A 22,607-nucleotide genomic window follows, 5' to 3' on the forward strand; every position below is an offset into this window, starting at 1 on the left:
TTCAGTTTACTCAACTAGCAAAAATAAGTCCATATTCACTCTTTTGCCAGGTTATTTTCTGCCATTTTAGTTATCTGAGGTGCCGTGTTGTGCTCCAACGAACACCAAAGCCCATACAAAATAAACGGGCATTGAGGAGCAAGAAGGGAGAAGAGCTTGGAGGAAAGGGGAGCCCTTCGGTCTCATTGCAGCTGCTCTTAATTCATATCAAGTTGCATTGGCCACTGTTTTAAAGCAAAGTAACTTCTGAAATTGCAACTTAGCACCACCTCTTTAAACACACTTGTGTTCATAAAGGCATTGGCTGCACTGATCTTGTTAAGTCAAGTTTCAATTATAAAATCCTACAAAGGCATTTTATTGCATAGTATTATTATGATGTCTAGATGCTTCTCTCAAAAGTCAAAAGGAATTAAAGCTCTGTAACACAGCAAAACTATGTGGCCGATTAGAAGACATAAACTGTTCAGACAGAAATGTCTGTATGTTTAAGAAGAAGAAGAATTTCACTTTTAACCAACCTTATAACACATCCTTGTATATATCCTTTACTTGTTAATCTGATTTTATTTAGTTCTAAAAAGGGGCTTTGCATACTAATTCAGATTAATCAGGTCTGACTGCATGTAATTAAAAATTAGTAAGACAAAGGCAGACCCTAAATCAATTCTTAAAGAACATCTTCCTTCAACTACAAAAGATTAGACTTTATGCATCAGTTGCTCTGAAAGGAAAAACAGTTATTATTGAAGAGCATGCTAACATTTTATGATTAAAAAATGAAGCACGTTTGCCTAACAAAATTAAATGATCCAGACAGTAAAGCACATCTGCAGAGATCAAGAATGATAAAACCAGCCGTAGAGTAAAATCCAATGCAAAAAATATTAAAGCCCATTTCTGCAGTGAGCTTCTGGCAAAGAACCTCTGTGCAACAGAGGTCATATTTCAGTGTTTGCACTGGATATAACCCAGAGAACTAAATCCATGCCTACAGTGAAAAAAAATATTAGTATTTTTTGTGAAATTCATAAACAATGCAACCTGCACCTTAAGTTGGGTGAAAATTAGGTAAACTACCTTATTTACCTCACTTTTTTATTAAATCCATTTTTAATTTATTTGAGAAGCCTTATTCACCCGGTTTACTGCTGTTGGATACTGCTTATCACAACAAAGCACCAGAATTTCCAAAGCTTCTTTGTAATTTTTTAAAAAATTATTTTTACGAAAGAGAACATTTGGAATTCTTCCCACCCCCCCACCCCCCAAAAAAAAACAAAAAAAAAACAACAACAAAAAAATCTCTGTAAAACAAAGAACTTTGTTACAGGTACAATAAAATGACCCAGAGCAGACACACAACTGTTCTCTTCACAACTAAGGTCACGTCCTCAGTTATTTTACGTGAAAGGAGCAAAGAAAGGCTAAATTCAACACCGCACCCAGCAAATAGGCCACATTCTGCCCCTTGCAAGTCCCATTTGTGTTATTTAATGTTTTGCAAAGGAGCCTTCATCCTGCCCTAACACAAATAAGCATTCCCCTGCTCCCACCATCTCCATCACATGTATCAGGGCAGGAAACATGGCAGCCCTGACAGCAGCTGTTAAAGCTACAGTGAGGTTATGATCAAGGTGGCAGGGGAAGTCCTCCTTTGGGGCCCAAATATAAACCTCTGTGGCCATTATTGCTCACACAGGAGAACCTCAAGGAGTGATGAGCCTCTATGTGTTCGCTAGCAGCAGCACATCCTCAGCAAAAGAAGGACCTCACTTGTGAAGGGTAGGGAGCATGACACTCGCCTCCAGCAGCTAGCAGTGACTTTCCACACCTGGAACAGATGTTGCACTTGAACTCAGGGTGTCAATAGCCCCAGAAATATAAGTAGGGAAGGTTGGCATTTACTCCATCATACTTCAAGATGAACCACAGAGTGTAGGCTTTTTCCCATAATAGGTATTTATTAAGGCTAAAACTCAAAAGTCGTCATTAAAATTAGAATTCAGTGTATTTAATTCTGTTCTTCAAAGGGCATCCAGTCTCCAAATTCTTATTTACTTCTTTGGGATGAGCATTTTATGATGAACACCATCCTGTCCATGTCACTGCTTACAAACAGCCTCTGCAAGCATTCAAACAACAAGGGATTTCAGAATACGACACAGTTACAGTTGCAAATATATTAAATATAGAGCTTAAATTTATCTCAGGATATGTAAGACATCCTCTGGGAAAGCTGCGCAATGCAACCGTGCTTTCTATTTTTGGCAATAATTAAACTATACTGTGAAGATTTATTAGAATAAATGACACTGTGAACCCCGAAAGCTAAATAGCTAACATCCCAGTATGATGTTCTTAGACCTATCTCATACCTCATTCTTTTCAGCTCTACTGCAAATGAAAATTAGAGTCAATGGAAACTAAAAGGTTATGCGTTTTTATGCATGGGCTAACATATTTAGATAGGTGAGAACATAAATACTGTTTACCTTTTTTGGTTTAAAAGGCTTAATCCTTCCTGCTGCACAAATCTGTAAAGTAAAATTGTTCAGTACTTTTACATCTCTCATGCTTATCTTCTAAATCAACAGTGATAAAAACAGAATTTTGAAAGTAATAGAGTATATAATAGGAAATTTCCTTTGTCACTTGCATTAACACAGTGCAATGAAGTACAAAATATAAAAAAATAAACTATGATTCCGACAATAGCCACTTGGAAGATAAATTTATCATGGATTATATATCTTCTTTTAAATAATGCATCACACGCTTTTCTGAACCACTGCAGTTCCTTCTCAAGGTGTTGTAAAAACTGAGCAACCTGAAGCATATTTATACAGATTAAGTGGTTTCTAATACTCCAAAGAGCACTTAATCTGCATGAATGTGCTTCATGTTGCTGTGTGCCTCTAAAGCCTGAACAAGGAGCCTAAGTGATTCTGAAAGTCTGCAGCACATTTGTATTTTGATAAGTCAAACAAAGGCGAAAATGGAAGAAATATGTTAATTGGCCCTGGCAAGCAAGACAAGCAACTGGCAATCAGATGCTTTCCAGACTGAGCTTCTTATTCTCCAGCCATGTCCTTAAAACATCTCAAATTATACTAATAATGCAAGTTATTATGCTAATATGGACTCAAAAATGGAATAATGCTGGAAATGATGTATCCTTGATAAAATGTTCCATAATCACCATGAGTAATGTTTATTAAAATGCTGCCCTAGAAACTGAAGCAAAGGCCAGCTGTTTCACCTTAAGGGTTCTGCTACGGCATCTTTCAAATATTCTTTATCTATTGCTTTTTCTACACTGATCATCTAAATGAGAGAACAGTGGTAAAACACGCAGCAAAAGAGCCTTCAGATTCTGCCACCTTCCTCTGGCAGAGCCAGAAGTTGATTATTCAGTAGGTAGCAAATATATCTATATTTGCTATATAGGTATAGGTAGCAAATATATCTATCTATATATATTTCAGGCATGATGAAAGCAAAATACACACATAGGAAAAGAGAGAATTTCAAAATAAAAATAACTGATCTTTATACCAGTTCCACACTTTGTCCCATATCAATTAAAATAAGAGGAAGAAATTACGCTAGCAGAATTAGCACAACTGCTCTTACTGACTGCTGCAGGGGAACAGACTCAGCAGTGTGTTTTGTTGCAGATGTCCTTCCTCTTCCACCGTCTGAGATGAGGACACAGAGATGTCTTGTGATGTGCAGGAGGAAGACATTCTCCCACTCTCTATGCTTCTAGGAAATAAAGAAACTTGGTGGTAGATAGGTTTTGAAGGCACTGTGGCACATATGAAAATTGTTTCTCATATAATTCATACTGTTACAGAGAAAACCTTTGAAAGACTGTCAGAATATAGCAAGGTGTACTGTTAAGTTTCATACAAAATACATACAAAACATCAGCACCCTTTTTTTTTTTTTTTTTTTTTTTTTACTCTATGCAAAGTAAGAGTGTGTGGGATCTTGTAGAACGTGTAACAAATATTCAGTACAAATGACTTTTCCAGCGACTGGGTCCCAGAGCTGTATAAATATCTCCAGAAAGCAGTGCCCAAGGCTTTAAGAGTATATGAAATGAAAAGGATACATCTGTCAGCTGGTATGTAGCATAGGAGGCAAACTGCTGAGTGAATTGGCAAGGGAGAACAGAAGATGATAATGAAGACAACACTAAAGTCACTAGAAGAGATGGAAGGTAACATTTGCTGGTCTTCAGTTCAGCATGGTTCATAGCACTGGATCATTTGGAATAGTTCATCGGTTCCTAAGGCATAAAGGTACTTTTCTTCACAGACTACTCATCCCAGATATCTTATACTGATGCCTGTCCTAAGAGACAGAAACAGTTTTCCAAGCTAATAAACAATTCCAAAGTGCTTGCCACAGAAGAGCAAGGAACATTTGGGGTTCATAAAGGGCTACTGCAATAGCTATAGGGAGAAAAAAAAGATGAAGGAAAAATGATGAGTGGTTCAGAGTTGCCATTTCTTTTTCTTGTTTGTTTTTTTTTAGTGGTTGGTTTTTTGTTGGGTTTTTTTTATTTAATTTATTTATTGTAATCCTAAAGTAATATTTTAAACTGGCCCCAACCTTGGGGGGAAAGAGAGGTCTGTCATAATATCTTTGAAAGGGAAAGCTACAAGTCGAGAAAAATACAGGCATATAAATAGATGGTTCAACCCAAACCCTTGGGCTACAATACTAAATTATTGCCACAAATACATTTGGATGGGATGTACACTAGTTTCGACAGCTCAGACACCCCCATGTTGAACTGGTCCTTTGTATGCATAGGGACAGGATGTTTTCTACCTTGTCAGCTTAAAATGTTGGAGGTAATAAAAACAGTGCAATGTGCAAAGCATAGCACATACCAAACTGTTCCTTACTCACATTTGTCACTTTCCTGAAGCCCTAGAACTTGGGCATGCAGCGTGGAGAATCAGTGGTGTTTGGTTTTTTTAAATACCTCAATGGAAGTGTGGTTATTTTGATGATGCTGGGTAGGTTTATAGGTGGAGCAGAACAGATAGGTCCTCTTACCATTTTTGGGGTGCTCAGGAGTTGAATTCTAGCATCCATTTCAGAGGTGCAAAAGAATTTTCCCTGCCATCGTTAATACTCTCTTACTCTTGTTGCTTGGAAGTTTTAATATACTTCTGAGGTGTCCCAGAAATAGAAGTCTGCAGGACAGCCAATCCCCAGTAAAACCTTTGGCTTTTGAAAAAGCAAGTCTAACAGGTCCAGTGCCATAACACTGCATTTGATTTGCATGCTGTAGGATGGTTTCTTCTGCATTTTGCCACACACTGCTTCCAAAGGAAATTAGACCATATGGTGAGCAATTTGCCGCTGTGTGCAATTTACCATCTTTGCCTCTAACAAGTGTGGGTATCCCAGCAAGAACGGACTAACAGGATTTTTGTCACTCAGTTGTTTACCAGCTGTGAAAGGGTACCCTCCCTCACCGCCAGCCTCCATCTCTCCATCCTCCAACCACCTGAAATCCTAAGTGCGTCATGTTGCCTGATGCCTGTCCATCTCTATTATGCCACTGCTGAATTACTTTATAACTAGTGTTTTCAGGCAGCAGTTTTCAGTTTCCCCTTTATCACTGTTATTTCTGTGTTCAAGATGCACCACGCTACTGCAACACAGCTCCTGCAGGACCATCGCTTCAGCTTCTCTAACGCCTCCCACCTCTGCAAGCTCTGGGCCTGCCACCTTGCCCTTCAGGGGTGCAAACATTGTGATTCTTCTTTCAGCTGGCTGTCAGGGCCAAGGGGTCCTGCTAGGTCCCAGCACACTTTTGGCCTTTCTTTTTAGGAGCTTGAGATCAGCAGTGGATACAGGGACCAGAAGATCCTTTTACAGCAACAAGGGATTTCATTGTCACTGGTCTTTTTGTGTGTGTCTCTCTCTCTATTACCACTGGGAAGAAATCACATCACAAAACAATGAGTGATAACCTTTTTCAAGTTCACCAGTATTTTTCTATCACTCTTCTGTAGAATCAGATTTCCCCAAATTCCCCTTTTCTTATCCCTCTACCTTGTCTTTCTGGCTGAAGCTCTTGCCAAGCTAATGAATCCAGCATAAGCAGGCAAAACAACACAATAATCCAACCAAGACAAAGTAGTCATAAATTATTACAGGCAGCTCCAAATCCAATCTGCCGTTGTCTTGGTGACTGACTGGAAAGTACCAATAATTTTTTTTTCTTCTCAGGCTGCAAGATGTCATCCACATTTCTCTTTCTTCCCTCTCCCCGCTTCCCCACCCTTCCTTTTCCAGCCCTTGATGTTACCCCCTCTTTCATCTTGTTTTCTGATGAGAGCTTTGGAGTTAAGCAGTCCTTGAACTTTCAGTACTATCTGTTACTGTATATTTTTTTCTTCATAATTTTATTATTTTTAACAAAAGCTCGGAGGCACTAGGCCCTTAGTCCTGTGAAGAGTCCCCCTCTCCCTGTAGTTCTTGCATTTTCTTTTTATACACTGTCACGCAACTCTGTGTGACATGTTAACTCAGTCCAGGAGCTAGTATGCCATTTTGTCACCCTGCTGCTTTGTGTTCCTTTGACTCCTTTCTGTCAATCGCACCAATATTTCTACACCCAACCTCTGACTTGGAGAAAGCAAATAATGAAGCTGACCTCATCCCAGAAAAGAAAGCTGTCTTGTACCTAGACACATGGTAGCGAAAGGGGTCAGGACACCATTTCCCCTTGGCACTGCTTCTTTGCTCTCCTTTTTTATTGTCATGCATGCTCTACATAGAAGAAAATGTCTAATTTTTTTTTTTTAATCAAAATTTTATATTTATGTGGTTTTCATTCTCTGTTCTCTTAAGTATTTTTTCTGTTTTCAGGGGGCCTGGAGAACTCACAGGGGTGAGGTGGTTTATACCTTCTTTAGTTATACAAGCAATGATGGACCTTATATATCATCTGTTTACTTAAACTAAGTAAATATTCTGTCTTTCATCAAGAGGAAGTATAGAAATTTGCCTAGACAAAGCATATATCAGATATTGAAAACTGCAAATACAGAATGTGTGTATATTTGATGCCACAATGTGTTAAAGTAAGGAGTTTACAAAGCAAAAAGAGACATGTAATTCCTATCAACCTACCTAGCTGCCTTTGTTTCCTTTGAAAATTTCCCTTTAAAAACTGAAACCACTGTACAGGAGTATAAACACACACTACATTTAGGAATTAGCTGGAGTTGTGGTGTTATATGCCTGTAAGGCAATGTTTTGAAAATTTGACACTAAGAAGGCACAACGTAGAGATGTTCTTTATAAAAGCAGGTAGGGGGGAGTGTTCAAAATGGGTCATTGCAATAGGATCTCAGTACCATGTGTTAGAACTAAAAAATTTTAGAAATACTCTACTGTTCCTATTGCTAACTACAGATTATAACACAGGTGGATTACTTTCTCTCACAATTATATAGGTGACCCTTATCAGGTTTCTCTTTCATTTCCCACAGAGGAAAGTGGGAATAAATTTCTTGAATGTTCACAGTTGGGATTTTTAATTTCCAGTTCCCATAAATAGTTGCACTAATAAAGATGACACCATGATTACTCACCTTAAACACGGAGAAATTGTGAAGATGGCTGGAGTTCAATTCAGCAGAGTAAATACTTGTAATACAGCTAAATGTGGAATAAATTCTTCTTTAAATTTTTTCTGAAATATGTGCTTGCCTGAACACATATCAAATTTACATCTGAGATCAGAGAAAGACCCAAGAAAATGATGCCAGTCATATTCTTGGCAGCCATCAACAGGGTAATGCTGTCAAATACGGTATAAATTTCCTCTTAACACATTGTAAGTTCTGCTTATCTTGTCTCACCCACAGCCACGCAAACAGGAGGAGGTGGAGGCTGGTGACAGCTTAGTGACCAGACAGGATTAACAGGTGGCCCTTAAATACCCAGCAGCACTGAGTGTGTCGGAGGCCACATCCAAACAGCCCAAAACAAAGGAATAATCTCCACCAGGAAGAAACAAATGCAGGAGAGGACTCCTTCAGCTGATATAATAAACCAAGGAGTCACAAAATGGCAGGTATAATCCCATGTCCTTGGTGACTGTAGCATAAAGCACATCTGTGAGCAGGGGATCCAAAAAGGCATTGGCAAAACAACAGAGAAGGGAAGAAAAGCCAAGGAGTAGCATTCAAAAAAATGAAAGTTAGAAAGAGCTAGGTGGAGAATCAAGAAGACATTTGCTGTCACGATGGACACAGTTGGTGGCACCCTCTGGTAATAGCTCTTCATTCAGCAGCAGTGTGGTTTAAGACCGTTTTAGGAGTCTCCACCTACCTTCTTCTCCTATTGCAATTTTTTCCCCACCACACCCTTACTTCTCCTGGCACTGTCACTTCTTGCAACCCAGATAGAGGAATTGCTCCCACTTGAAAAATAACCAAGCATAAATAAAAGTGAAAAGAATGGCTGCTGTGGAAGAAAATAGGTGAAGGGGTGAAGATTGCTCAGGTGGCACCATTATTAGAAAGTGAACTTTGCCATTCTGTCCTGTGGACCTTCACAGTAACACCCCCTTCCAATACAGCTGCACTCTGCTCTAAGCTGAAATAGATAGATGCAATCAAATGACTCACCCCTCCTACCTGCCCAGGGTCCCCCTCTCCCTCAGATGAGAGCAGGCTGGGCTCCTCAGGGAGCCTGGAGAGAGAGGCACCCACTACTCAGGCATCTGAGAGCGGCTCTCCTGGTTTCTTCCCCTCAGCCAGAAATCTGACTCAAAAAGCTAGAAAGGTTTGTGGAGTAATCTGACATTCCCCTCTGCACAGTGGCACTGCTTCACACGGGGAGATGAAAAGCAGCCACACCTTCCTACCCCCCCTTCCCAAGGCCACCTAACCAAGGATGGTTGTTAATATACTCTCTGGGGAAGTGAGATGCTTAAAAACACATTTTGAAGATGAAATGGCCTCAGTCACATTTTGGGAAGTGCCCTGTATGGCTGATAAGGATTTGTGTGCAGCAAGAACACCTCCACATGCAGTAACTCTTCCTGGTTTGGGGCTTGTGCGTTGGCCAGATGCCATAACTGGTCGATAACATAAGCAGATGCAGAAAGTCGAAAGGTAAGCAGAATTTTTCCAGAGAACTACCATGTTGTGAAAGACCACAGAAGCCACAAAGCCCACCACTACCATTCATCCCACATCACAGCTAGAGGTGGGCTGTGTTACCCACTAGCAGGTCAGCATTACACCAAGTTCACCAAAGTCCTATTTTAAGCATCTTCACTCATATTTGGCCTCCAGTTCTTCAGAATATCTATATATGGCTTTAAGTGTCTTAGAAAATCCAAGCTTAATGCAGTCCTTCTGAGACATACTCAAACAAACTCTGTGGATGTCCACTCAGTACGATGAGAGCTGCCCTGGGTTCCGACCTGGGTTATGTCTAGGTAGTATGGGACAGGCTGTCTGTAGACTGCGCTTCCAGATGGCCGGTCAGGGCAGGTGCAGGTGGTAAACATAGAAGGGCAATGCTGTTGAACACATGAATGTAACAGTGAAAGATTTTCTCCGTGTATTAAGTACTCTTGCTATGCACTGATTAGTTCAGACGTGCACACATACATATTTATGTGCACATGTGTATGCAAATATATATATTTATACATATTTCATATTATATTAATTTCTTATGTACAATCTCTTTTCTAAACAGATAGTTACACAGAAAAATACAGCAAAATTTGCTGGGTAAGTACTAGACCTGTCAGTGGACACAAACCAATACTTTTTATTACACAGAGGATTCATCTCATGTTACCATAGGTTTGAATCACACCTGAGAGCTCACATCTACCTGTTTGAACACATCCTAACTGGAAATGATTTACTACTAAAGAAAAGGATCACTCATTTTTTGTTGTGCCCCCACCTTGTTTGCAAGTTAATGCACAAGGCAGACCTTAGGCAGCCTTAATTTAGTTTGCTGTCTTAGCTCTCGAATCCCTCATCTGTACACTGCCGTTCAGCACAGCAGGGGTGTCAGGTTTCCAGACCAGAACAACTCCAGTCCCTCTAATTATTGAATGAACTTTGTCTATTGCTTGCACTGTGGTAATGGAGCCCACAGGGAGCAATGATCAGGTCTGAGGTATAATGAAGGTCACTCTCATCAAGATACTTATTTCTTTAGATTAATAAGAAGGCAGAAAAACACCTATTCTGAGCTGTAAAAACACTTTGTTGTTGTATAAGTTACAACCAGCAGATTAAACTGTATCACATGAAGAAACAATAAGAACTTCTCAAATGGAAAATGAAGAAAAATGCATCTTCTGCACTGCACGTTACTCATTAGACTCCCCAAAGTCTCATTTTACCACTAGTATATCCCTGCTGAGATGATTGGCATGCAACTAGTGGTGTGGGATAGCTGCTTAGAGTTTCCTAGGTTTCCCAGGTACAAGCATAGATAAGCAGCCACACAAGTTAGAAAGACAAACACAGGATAAAGAGAAAATCTTTGTGAATCACATTTGCTCTAGCTTAGTCGGGTGGGGTAGCTAAATCAGCTACATAAAACATGGCTGCATTTGCTGTCTAGACAAAGTTAAGCTAGCTGAAAAGGTAGTTTCTTTCTTCTTTTAAGGAACAGATGTGTTTGTGGAAGATACTGTTGAGATAACCCTGGGGGATGAAGTCTCCCCTTTACCCACAGTGTGGAGAGCACACATGGAGCAAGTGGCAATCCAGAGACACCTGTGCTACGGGGGACCTCTACAGTCATAAACTCCAAGCTATGGGCTGTTAATCACAAAACCTAACAGGAATATTGGGGTAGGGAAAGAGATTGGGTTTTAAATACGGGGGGAAAATTCACAGAGAATGTTACATTTTGAACAGCTAAAATTAAGAAGCAGCTCCATGGATAGTGGTGTTAAGGATACATTCAACTTTAACCTTCAAATGCCTTCAAAAAACAGCAGGTCACACTGCCAGTTAGTGCTGCAAATCCAAGCACTGTTTGTGGGGCTACTGCAACTGATACCAAGGTGACTTTTGTTTTAAGTCAATATGCTTTAACAAACTCCTCTAATGCAAACAAACAAACAAGAAAGCCAACCAACCACTAATAATCTCTGCAAGTAAAATGTCATTCCAAGAAAGTCAAAATGGTCTTTGTGAATGAAGTTTTCTTTCATAATATTAAAGACATAACATGCCTCTAAGGTTGGGTATGAATGTGGCACATGGCCATAAAATTGATTCTGTTTTCTTTTGGTTTGGTTCTTTGGGGCTCTATATAATTATTCTTTCCTCTTACCCAGAATGAACACGGACAAGGAAGTTCTTTGTACTTTCTAATTAATTGTAAAATAGACAAGGAAAACGTGGCACAACCTTTCAATTCTTGGAGGCTCATAAATAAACTACAACTTCCCCACTGAAGGATTCACAGTAGCACTGAAGAATCTTTGAAGGACCAGGCTTTCTTCCAGAGAGGGTATCTCATGGTATATTTCCATCCCTGCATCTTTGTTTTAAACAGATATTTGAACATGCTGAACTTTTTCTCTAGTATTCTAATATCAAGCTACCAAACATTACAGTGGCTTTTAAATTCCTTTTTTTTTTTTTTCCTGTTACAAGGGGGGTTGAAGCTGGGTTTTTTGGTGTTGGTTTGTTTCTTTTTTTAAACTGCTTGCCTACTTGATTCCTAACCACAATCCTGTTGACACAACTTTTGGACAAGCATGTCTGAATGATTTCATAACTGTGACCAATTCTGATCTTCTGGACAACCTATTCTGGCTGTGCCATGCAAGCTGGGAATGTTTTCCTTGAATGTGTCTCCTAACACAAGCGTGTCTGAGATTTTCTTTACAAAAAGCACACTTTCAAATTAACTTTTCTGCCTGGGATTTTGAGATAATTCTTGTCCTTTATTACTCACAAAGTTCTGAAGGTTTGTTGTTTTACAGCTATAAATATAGGTGGCTTTTTTGCTTTTTTTTAATGAAGCTCAGCTATTTTGTCTCCTTCTGGTGTCTCCGTTAACTATTTAAGATTTTTCTTTGAAGCCTTTTTTAAATGTGACAAGCATTGTTCTATCTTCGCAGTTCAGATCTTAAAGTAAAATTTCAGTACTTTATCTTGCCACATATCTGTCATTCTTAATATGTAATGTATCCAAAATGAAAATAAATGCAACTCTCTTGAAAAACTCTGAACACCCTCCAGTCCTACTAATTTCAAGGGAACTCTAGCCTATTAACAGCTCTGAAGCCTGACCTCCCCATCCTGACTAGTCTTGTTCATGTAGTCTTTTGTTCCTTTGAAAAGCACGTAGCAAATGCCACCACTTGTGCCCAGCAAAATTTTTCCACAGTATTCTGTCTGACATCTGCTTCAGTTAAAGTAAATAGGTTTAAAACTTTGCATTTATCTAGCAAAGTCCTGTTTATATCCTTTTTGTTTAAACTTCAGTTACTACTTCAGGAAGTGCCTCCTATATGTAAAGGAGGGAGTATTGCGCTCAGGTTTGTGAAATGGACAACTGAATTATTATTTCTGCATATCCAAAATATTGTTCAGTAACTATATCAAAGTAATGAAACAACATCTTTAAATTAATTTAAAAAACAATCTATTCTATTGATTGAAACACTGATTTTTTTATATATATAATTTTATGTTGCTATTGTTTCTACTGCATTTTAAGGTGCATAAGTAACTCTTCAGTTTAAATGCACATTTCTGTTAGTTTTAAAGAGACTTTGCCACATTGTAGTAACTGAAGTTCTGGTAATTTAAATATATAGCATTAAAAAAGGAAATACACGTCCTTCATGTTCTCCTTTTCTGCGATACCGATATTAAATAGCCTCATAGTCTTCTTTCTACTACAAAAGACACATCAAAAACAACCAACTCAGTGAAGAGTTTTATTGGCCACAGTATCTTTACAGATTTGGACAAAAAAGAACTTGATATGATATGATTCTACACCGGAAAAATTCAGACTTGCAGCTCTCTAGTGTTTCAGGACCAATGATGGGAGCTTTAGGTCAAGATAACATAAGCAACTGTTGTCCTTTGACCAAGCTTTCAACTTATGCCTGCTCTATGTTCTTCCACCTTGACTACTACCAGTGGAACAAGATAAAAGAACGTCTTTTCAAATAAAAATGAATGTTTGTAAAGTGTACCACTGGAGTTGAATACTTAGTAAAACTTCTGACCTTCAGTCCAGCTGAATTCAAAACACAAAGGCAGCTTTGAAATGCTGCAAATTGGGCCCAGCTGACATTTAAACATCAATAAATGTGTCCACACCCAAATATCGATGCATCAGAAGTGGGACTATTGATTTTTTCCAACAACATGTTTCAACCATCTGCTTTCCTTTGCCTAGTTTTACTTTTGTCAGTTCTTATGAGGAATAGACTTTAGTTGGGGGTTCATGTACAATGAAACCTCTCATTTGAAATAAAAATGTACAAAATAACAGTGTTTGCCTGAAACTAGTGCCCAGGCCTTGTACCACTATACTGTTAGCTCTGCTCACCCAGCCCCTGCTAACAGCGGTGTTCTATAAAAGAGATGTTGCCTGTAAAACCACTGTATGGAGGACCCTTGCCCTGAGGGACAGCTAGGGTTCAACCAATAAACTGCTGAGATCCTGGGATTCCTGTTTTCATGCTTTCAGGATTCTTGGAGTAATACCAACACATGGCTTAGCCTGGGCTTTTGTCCACAGAACTCCCCAAGACGTCATTTTGGAGAGACCGCTCTTCCTCACCCCTCCGCCAAGAACAAGCAGGATACCTTAAAGCAACTTGGCTCACACTCACTCATTGTCATATTGGAAAGGAAAATTCTCCTGGACAGATACATCTATGAGTTTCATCAAAATGTCCTTCTTGCCCTCACTCAGGTGTTCAATCCTTCTCCTCTCTCTTCAGGTCTGGCCACTCTGCTCCTCATGTCAGAGGTGTTTCAAAGCTGAGGACAGAGGCTGCCAAAAAACCCATGAGGATTCCACTTGAATGATCTCTGAATTAGGCAAAAGCTCAGGCCCAAGTCAAATACAAATTCACAGACATAGCTATATTTTTCTCTTGTTCCCTCCAAGTATGTAATTCTTTCTACAATTTTTAAACTTTCTAGGTGTATCTATGGAAAGGAAAACTGAAAAGCAGGAGGGCAATAAGATAGGGACCTTGTGTTGTAGGTCTGAAGAAAACAAAAGCAGGGATGTATGGGAGGGGGAGCATACTGCAGGTACTAATATTATTCTGCCAGTACCAGCAGGTGGGGAGCTGTGAGGGAACATTTATTTGGCCAAGATTTCTAAAATGTGTTTTGTTTATTAACACTAAATTAACTCTTTATTTGTTATTTGGGCTTGGGTTTTAGTTTTGGGTTTGTTGGGGGATTTTTTTTGAGAGTGGAGTTATAACTTACTCTGGCTTCTTTAGCTCTGAACGCTGGCAACCTGGCTGGCCATATGGCACTTGAGAACACTTCTGCTTAGCTCCCCTTGTGTCCTACCACTTTGCATTCAGCTATATCCAGGTGCTCTGCAAAGACAGAGGCAGATCATTGTCCCCTTCTTATGAATGAGGAACCTGAGACAGAGATCGCAGGGTTTGTTTGGTCCTTCTTGGGACACAGATCCAAGAATAGAGCAGCTGACCCCTTGGCACACTCCTGGCTGGAAGAGCACATTGCCTGAGATGGCACGGTGAATAGCACAGGTGTGGGGGACCCGAAGGTAGGCACAAGCTGTTCGGTTTAGATGATTATCAGGTTTTAAGTGCATCCTCCACTTTGCATTTGAAAAACTAACTGATTGTGCTATTATGTTTCTCCTCACTTCCAGATGCAACTAGATGGAGTCTGCTCACACCAGAGACCAAGGGGCACAGTCTTCCCAAATCCTTAATGTAGGTGCTTTTCATGTAAAGGAAAAAAACACTGACCGATTTTTAAAAAAATAACAAAGATGTCCTTTAATTAAAACAGGTACAAAAAAGTGGACAGAAACTTTCAGTGGATGAAATCAGGTAGAAAAACAACAGAAAGAAAAAATGAAGCCTACTTTTAAATCTTTGAGACCTGTGATGTAAAGAGCCATTTGAAGTTAATGGTGACCCTGGTGAGAAGGCTTCACTCCCTGATCTCCAGCTCCATTTGTAATGTATTGTCCTAAGCCATTTCATCTGAAGAATTATTTAAAGAATAAACACATCCATAGCTTTTGCTGTTATGGCCCAGTATATTTAGTCAAAGAAATTGGGTCAGTGTACTTTTTATTTTCTTTCCATTCTACTAACCCAACAGGATACTGGCCAAATTCCAAGCATGCTGTGTCCCATTCCTGATTTCATAGACGCTGAAAAAAATAACAGCAATGAAAAAATGGACTGTGGATGGCTCAGCTGACACAGCCATGGGCAGGAAATGGTTGTTGCAGCATATTATCCACAAAGCTAGCCAGACTGTAGGTTTTGTTATTTTACATTTCACCCTGCCAACCATGTCTATTGGTTGTTGCAATCAGAGCTGCTGCTACTGCTGCAGGGTAGAAAGCAAAAAATAAAATAACAAAGATGGAACAGCAGAAGCAATGGTTTGTGCTGTGAATATACACAGTGGAGCACTGTAGACATAACCTGTTACTAGCTTGATTAATTAATTGGTCTGATACTTAAGTCATTGTACCTTGTGAATGGACTAGGTTATGTTCATTAAAATTGGTCATTTGGAGATATGAATGGTTTGTGAGATAAAATAGCTTGTGAAAGGGATACTCTAAGGTGTCTTTTTGGTGTACGGAGGGAGGGGAGAAGGGGCTATGGTTATATGCATGTGTACAGACATATATATATGTATGTATGCATCCATATTATGCATGTATATTCATATATATAGGATTAACAGCTCCTGAAATCTAAAAGCATTTTCCAAACACTTGAGAGCTATCTTCTCTCCTTAGTCATCTTAATATGATTATATACCTAAGCACTCTCACTATAGAGGAGGAAGATTTGTACACCTACTCTTGGCATAATGATAATATGCATAGAGGGTGTTGAATAAAAAAAAAAATAAGAACTAGTTAGCTTCACCATATGATTCCTGAATGAAACCAAATGTGCCTTGTAATGTCTAATCCCTTAGAACAATTTATCCACAAAGGGAATATCTTTTAAAAAACCTTCCTTGTTCCTCAGTTGTTGGGTTTTTCTTGGGTTTGGGTTTTGTTGCTGGGGTTTTTTTGACAGTCTGGACAAAGAGGACGGAGAAGTTGACAGTGTGTTGTGTTGAGTGTCTGTGTGTGTGTATGTTTGTATACTTATGAATGTAAGGAGAGAAAGGGATAAAAACAACGAGAAGATTTCAAACAGCTTGGAAATTTAATTGAGAAAGATTCAAAGAACATCAGATGCTGCATACAGCCACATAGCCTCAGGTGTTCAGATTGCCACAGCAGCCTCCAATACACCCATTTAACCCAGGAAGGCAGCACCCAGTAGGACTGGGACGATAGCAATACTCAGTTTATGCACAATGCTAGACACCAAGACTCAAGCTTAACTTTCTGTACGAGCATGATGTCTCCAGCTATTGCTTGCTGAATTAGTTAAATGACTAATCTGCCCTCATTAAGTGTGGAGCAACCTCATCTTTCACTGAAGCAGCAAACAATCCAGGGATTTTCTTAGCACTCCTATCAAAAGGTAAGTAACACCACTACTTCAGTAAAACTGAGGTGCTGAGAAATCCCTAAGTAAATCACTGACACAGCTGGGAATAAAAGCTGGACTCCCCAATTCCCAGGCTTGTACATTAACCAGTAGAAAAATCATCCTCTTTTAGCCCGTGGGGAAAGACAGCTGAATTCCCATGGTGAGGCAGGGAATGCCACAATTATTCCATATAATCCTACAACTATAAACCACTGGTTTTAGTAAGGGTATACAATAAATCCTATTGTAATACACACAATATGTGAAAACCAAGCCATGATTAAATAAGGAAATCAAAACAACATGGTCCATTGTTAATGGACTAAGACTGTTAATAGTCTATTCGCACTTATCAGAAGAGTATCAGAGAGCAATCACATTCTCGAAAAGCTTGCTATGGACCATTGCACAATCATTAACGGAGATATACCTTCAGTCCCCCACAAGAGAAGCACTATCTTATCAGAGGTAAACTCGAATAAAAAATGTTTGTGGACTGTAACCGTTGAAATCTGCCAGGTAATACAGAAAATAATTTGGGGATTAATTTTCTTGATTCCTGCTTACTCTTTCCTCCTGGAATAGATAAATATCCTGCATGACTAAGAGTATCAGGATGTGTCTTCAGAATGCACTGTCTGAGGTCAGGATGGTTTTGGCAGAATTTGGAATACAACCCTAATCCCTCAAGTCCCAGAACTCTCTCATCAGTGAAGAATTGCAGTCAGGGCCTTGAAGCAGTAATCAAACAGAAGTGATTGTCATGAGGACAGAGCACATGGAAAAGTAAGAGAAAATTAGATAGGACTTAGGACAAGTAAGAGATAAAAAGGTGTTGTTGAATAAAACCAGTAGCAAGAATTCCTGACCTATTTATGACAATTTGATTAAGAAGGTGAGAAGTAACTACCAAAGTAGGGAGATGATAGCTAACAACTGATTATGGGAGGGTAAGCGTTGACACCACATGACTCCGCAGTGGAGTACACTCGGTGGAACTTTGCTCTATTTTAAAAAGCAGCAGTTTTTTCCTAGGTTGTTTGGGGTTGTTTTACTCTTTTTCCTGTTGGACATGTCAAAAGAGTGATTCTACTACCCATCCTTATAAAAGTACTGACATTTGGAAGCAAACCCAGGCACTGAAAGAGGCAGACTTGGTGCTTTTAGCTCAGCACCCTCAGCATAAAGGTCACAGCCCGCAGCATCACCCAAGTAGAGAAGGTGATACGCAAGGTCAGGGCAACTCAGTCACCTAGCTCAGAGCTTGCGTGCAGCTGAACTGTCATTCACCCCTTATCAGTGTTTGCTCCAGAAGTCCAATGTTGAGGTCAATTAAAGGGCAGCATGGGAAGTTAACACTCACCAAATCAAGGGCTGCACAATGGCTAAGTTTGGAATTAATGGAGGTCTGAGGTTTTTCTGAGTTACCAGTCATTTTAGCCTGATGCAGACAGTAACTCTTAGGAAAGAAAAGAAGTAGCTGGTAAGCCTGCCTACACTAGATGGTTTACAAGGAATTTCACTTGGGTTTTACATCAACATCATAACAGAGCTTTCCCCACTCACTTGTAAAGAAACCAAGCGTTGTGCGACTGTATCCAGGAAAAACAAAGCTGCTTGAGTCAAGAAGCCACGAGTAAAAATTCAAGTTGCAAATTAACTGAGTGCCTGATATTACATGCTGAAATCAGTTATCTATAAAGAAATCAGGACAGTCCTTCACAAGTGTGACCTGAATTTTATTTCTTACCTTCAATATGCTGTAAACCACTTCCCTTCCAAACGGAGTACATACTTAAATAATCACACTTAATTTTGTATTTTCACAAAATCAAAAAAAGGAATTACTAAGGTTCAACATGTTCAAAAGAAGTGACTCTTCACAGTCTGTCAATTACAGCTATAACAAGGAACTTCCAAAAATAGTTATTCAGAGGTGAATAGAGGATGTATTTCTGTGGTGAGCAAAGTGATTTTCATTACAGCTCTTGCTTTTTTCAGAAGAGTAAAATATTCACTGAAAACACAGATTTCCCCTCCTTTTGGGGTTTTGTGGGGTTTTGTACAAACACATTTCTTGGAAAATGTTCCTGGGTCACAAAAATTTCAGCAACACAGTCACGATTTATTTTCAATTGTCAGTAGATAAGTAGAAACTACAGGACAGCTTTTTGGTGCGTTTTTGAGTTACAGAATAGGTTGCAGGGAATCAGACACATGATTTAACATATGTTAGATCCTGCAGACAGATTTGAGTTTAGCAGTAAGCATGTGGCTAGTCTAATTTAGAGCAATTATAAAATTAGGCAGGACTATTTGCAGGATTGGGTAAGAGATTCATTTTTAGACTCACAGCATTTGAAGAATCTGATCAGTTCTTTGTTTTTGAAGGATAATTCCCTTCTTTTTGTGGCTCTTACAAGCTTCTCAGTGTCAAAGATAAGTGTCCATTCAGAAGAACAGCCTGGGCTCCTTCATTCCTCTGAGCAGTGTCATAGCAGTAGATACATTGCCAGTAGTGAGCCATGGACATCTGATTTCAACCAGATCCATGTTTTATACTCTCTGTCATCTGATACACCTGACCAGACACCTCACCTTGGTAGCACTGCCTCTGATGGAAAAAAATCTCTCTTCATGCTTCTGCATTAAGACATTGACCCTTAATAGATATCTGAACAAATAAGTGGTTTTTGTTTATCCCTTGTAATATCTTAACTGCCTTGGTACTTTGTCTGAGAAACCTTCCACTGACTTCAAAGGGATTGGTATTTTATTCTACATATTTTAAATTGTTTATTGAGTACTCACTGGGTTTATCTAAAAAGCACAGGAAAGGGTGACACAGCATAAACTGCCAATACTACACAGATAACCTTAGCTTGACCTTGGATAGTAGTCTATCTCAGAGAATTTTACAGGCTGAGATTGCCAAATAAAGATATGCTTTTAATAAAAAAAAAATATTAATAGAAGTTTTTTTCTCCTTTCTGTCCACAGAATATACATTGAAACTAGACTCGGAATACTTTATCTTGACCTTTTACAAATCTACACCACAACAGCATATAAAGGCTTCATCTCATGTGGAACTGGGACTTAATATTTAGCAAGCTTTTCATATATAAGATAGATTTTAACCATGAAAAAACACATATAATGTAGCATTTTTGCCAGCAAGATATTTTATCACCTTCTCTTGAAGCTCAGAATATAGAAGTGACAAGGTGAAAGGGCAACCGATAGCCATCTTTACCGCAGAATTCTTCAATGCAATGGTGCTTTATCTTAGACGGTTTATTCTAAAAGAGAAGTCCAGAAAAATACTATGCAGACTTTGCATGAAAAGTCTGTGCCTTTCTGATTTTTTTCCAGTTTAAGATTCTTCTTCCTTAGAGGCATCAGGAATGAGTTGTTGCTGGTGTACAGGAAGAAAAGATTTTGTCGCTGAGCTCAAGTTCCATTTCACACTGCTACAAGCATTGCCCACTCTTTCTGAATCATAAAGCACGACAACCCCAATTAGCTAGCATGAAGTTTCTTTATGAATAGGGTTTAATCCCCAGTGAAATGTCCATAACTTCTTTGACTCATCAAACCCTTTTTTATCAATTACCACTTCATGGAACAAACATTTTCTGGGCTTTTACACTTACTTACATTTCAAAATTGCCTCAGGAAAGTTAAAAATGTCATGAGTTAATCTATAATAAACCCACAGCTTTGTATCTGACAAGGCATGATAACTCATTGCTGTAAATGAAACTCCAACTAGCATGCTCAAAAAAACATGCCTGCTAAAAGAACATTAAATTTTCACCACATGCTTATACTGGTTCCATACCATTGCATAATTTTTCTTCTGCTTCCAAATGTTTACATTCTCTAAACTTCCCTCATCTTTTTCTGCATGGTATTTTTCCCAGATCAGTTTCTTGAACAAGTTCTCCCTCACCATAACACACTAGCATGAAGAAAGAAGCAGCACAGGCAAGGGAAAAAATGGGCAAGAGCATTCCCCTAACAGAAATACCTGTCTAACACAGATTGAGTGATTACCTGATTAAGAAAATACTTGTAAAACATCCAAATACAAGCTTCTCAGGTCAGAAGTAAACACTGGATCTTCAGAATTAGGCAAAAGTGCATTAAAATACGGTTACTCCATTTAACACAAGTAGTGCTAATATGTTTCTAGTTGGTAATGTATTTTTCCTGGTAAAGTCTAATAATTTTGGCATTAAGAGATTGACCTAAAAATAGCTTCCGCAATTCAATAATGTTCATGTTTAGAAATTGTTTCCCATTGAATTTGCCAGACTGCTGAAAGACAAGCTTAAAGTAAATGTAGCCTGTGTGCTGGTTTTAGCTTGGTTTTCTCCCTGGACTCACACTGGCAAACCCTACAGCAAAGCCAGTTCCTTGGGTTTTCCCCCTGGGCAATCAGGACAGGGACTATCAAGGCAAAAGGGTGTATAGCAAAATACCATGGAGAGGGCTGAGGACAATGAAACCCAAATGTCCTAAAAGTACCAGGGTTTTTTAGTATCCATGTGGAGAAGTTTGAATCTGCAGGTTTTAGTGTTCAGCAAACAGATGAATCACCTAAGAATATGCAAGGATGGGTTTATCAGCTGAGCTAAAAGGCTGAATATCCAGGGATAGACATTGTAACAATCCCTGACATACCTGGTTAGATGACTCTGCTACTGCCTGAATGTAGAGCCCTGCTATGTCCCATGATCTGGGCTGATATAAATACAGACACGCTCAAGCCTTTGATAGGGCTCTTTTTCATTTTTTATAGCATTACTGGAACCTTCCCGAGAGTCCGGAAACAGCATTTGTTGGAGAACAAGGCTCATTAAAATAAATGACATTGTTGCTGCTTCCTCAGATAACTTTGCTCCTGTCTCAGCAGAGGTAGACTGGTTCTTTTACTGGGAAACAGTCTCTGTTGCCAGTTCTGTGGTAGAGGAATGGCATTCTAAATTTAAAAATCCTTTTCTATTGATCCATGTTTATCACATAATACTACGCTGGCTTGCATTAAACAGCAGAGATACATTTTCATCCCTATGAAGGGAATTAAATGCCCAATTCTTATTATTGTTAATAGTTGTGTGCCTAATGCCCAGCGTGCCTGCCTGCAAACATACCCCCTTAATTGCCTAATGTGCAGTCTTGAGAGAAGCAGATTATTCAGCTTTATGTTTCTGCATTTGCAAATATACCAAGGAACTGGTGGCTGTGGCACAAAGAACGGATTTGTCAATTTGTTTATTTTGAAAACAGGACAGCACAGGGACTTTGTTCTAGCAACTCTTGGCTATAATGCTGTGAAATTCTAAAAAAATGAAGTATTTTAACATATGGATTTCTACAGTGTGGGAAGGTTTTGCTTTGCATTCAGGACTCTTTCCAATTAAACTGAACCTTAGCTCAGCCCATTTAAAATGCATATAAACTGTACTTACGGGTTTCCAGTTATGTTTACCCTCCTTCTGAAAGATACCACAAAGGGCATGACCAGAAATGCAGAAATGTTTTAACCCTGAAGTTTACAGCTGGGTTTCCATTGTTTTATTTATTTGGATAGAAAAATGTAGATCCCTAAAGACAGTATTTACCACTGTTTTTCAAAACAGTTGAGAGAGTTGTACATGAAAAGTGTACACTGGAAAGTGTACAATGAAAAGCATACATTCCAAACAATTATTTCTATTCAGCATTAAATTAAGTTGAAAACAATTTTGACCATGTTGAGTAGTTCATAGAAAGCTTCATTACCTTCAACAGGACTAAACATGGT

General features: G+C 39.0%; 2 long non-coding RNA genes across 2 annotated transcripts; one reads left to right on the top strand and one right to left on the bottom strand.

Annotated features, from left to right (window-relative positions):
• Positions 1-1,534: 1,534 nt before the first annotated feature.
• On the bottom strand, positions 1,535-19,698 carry LOC141957480 (uncharacterized). The gene is made up of 4 exons (XR_012633114.1): positions 19,149-19,698; positions 3,637-3,768; positions 2,496-2,537; positions 1,535-2,125 (listed from the first exon to the last, which is right to left on the bottom strand). It is a non-coding gene; the product is annotated as an uncharacterized LOC141957480 (long non-coding RNA).
• On the top strand, positions 9,888-16,096 carry LOC141957481 (uncharacterized). Its single transcript, XR_012633115.1, has 4 exons — positions 9,888-10,877; positions 11,369-11,554; positions 14,926-14,989; positions 15,069-16,096. It is a non-coding gene; the product is annotated as an uncharacterized LOC141957481 (long non-coding RNA).
• Positions 19,699-22,607: the final 2,909 nt, after the last annotated feature.

The sequence above is a fragment of the Athene noctua genome, chromosome 2 (assembly GCF_965140245.1).
Source record: "Athene noctua chromosome 2, bAthNoc1.hap1.1, whole genome shotgun sequence".
In the NCBI taxonomy this organism is placed as follows: Eukaryota; Metazoa; Chordata; class Aves; order Strigiformes; family Strigidae; genus Athene; species Athene noctua.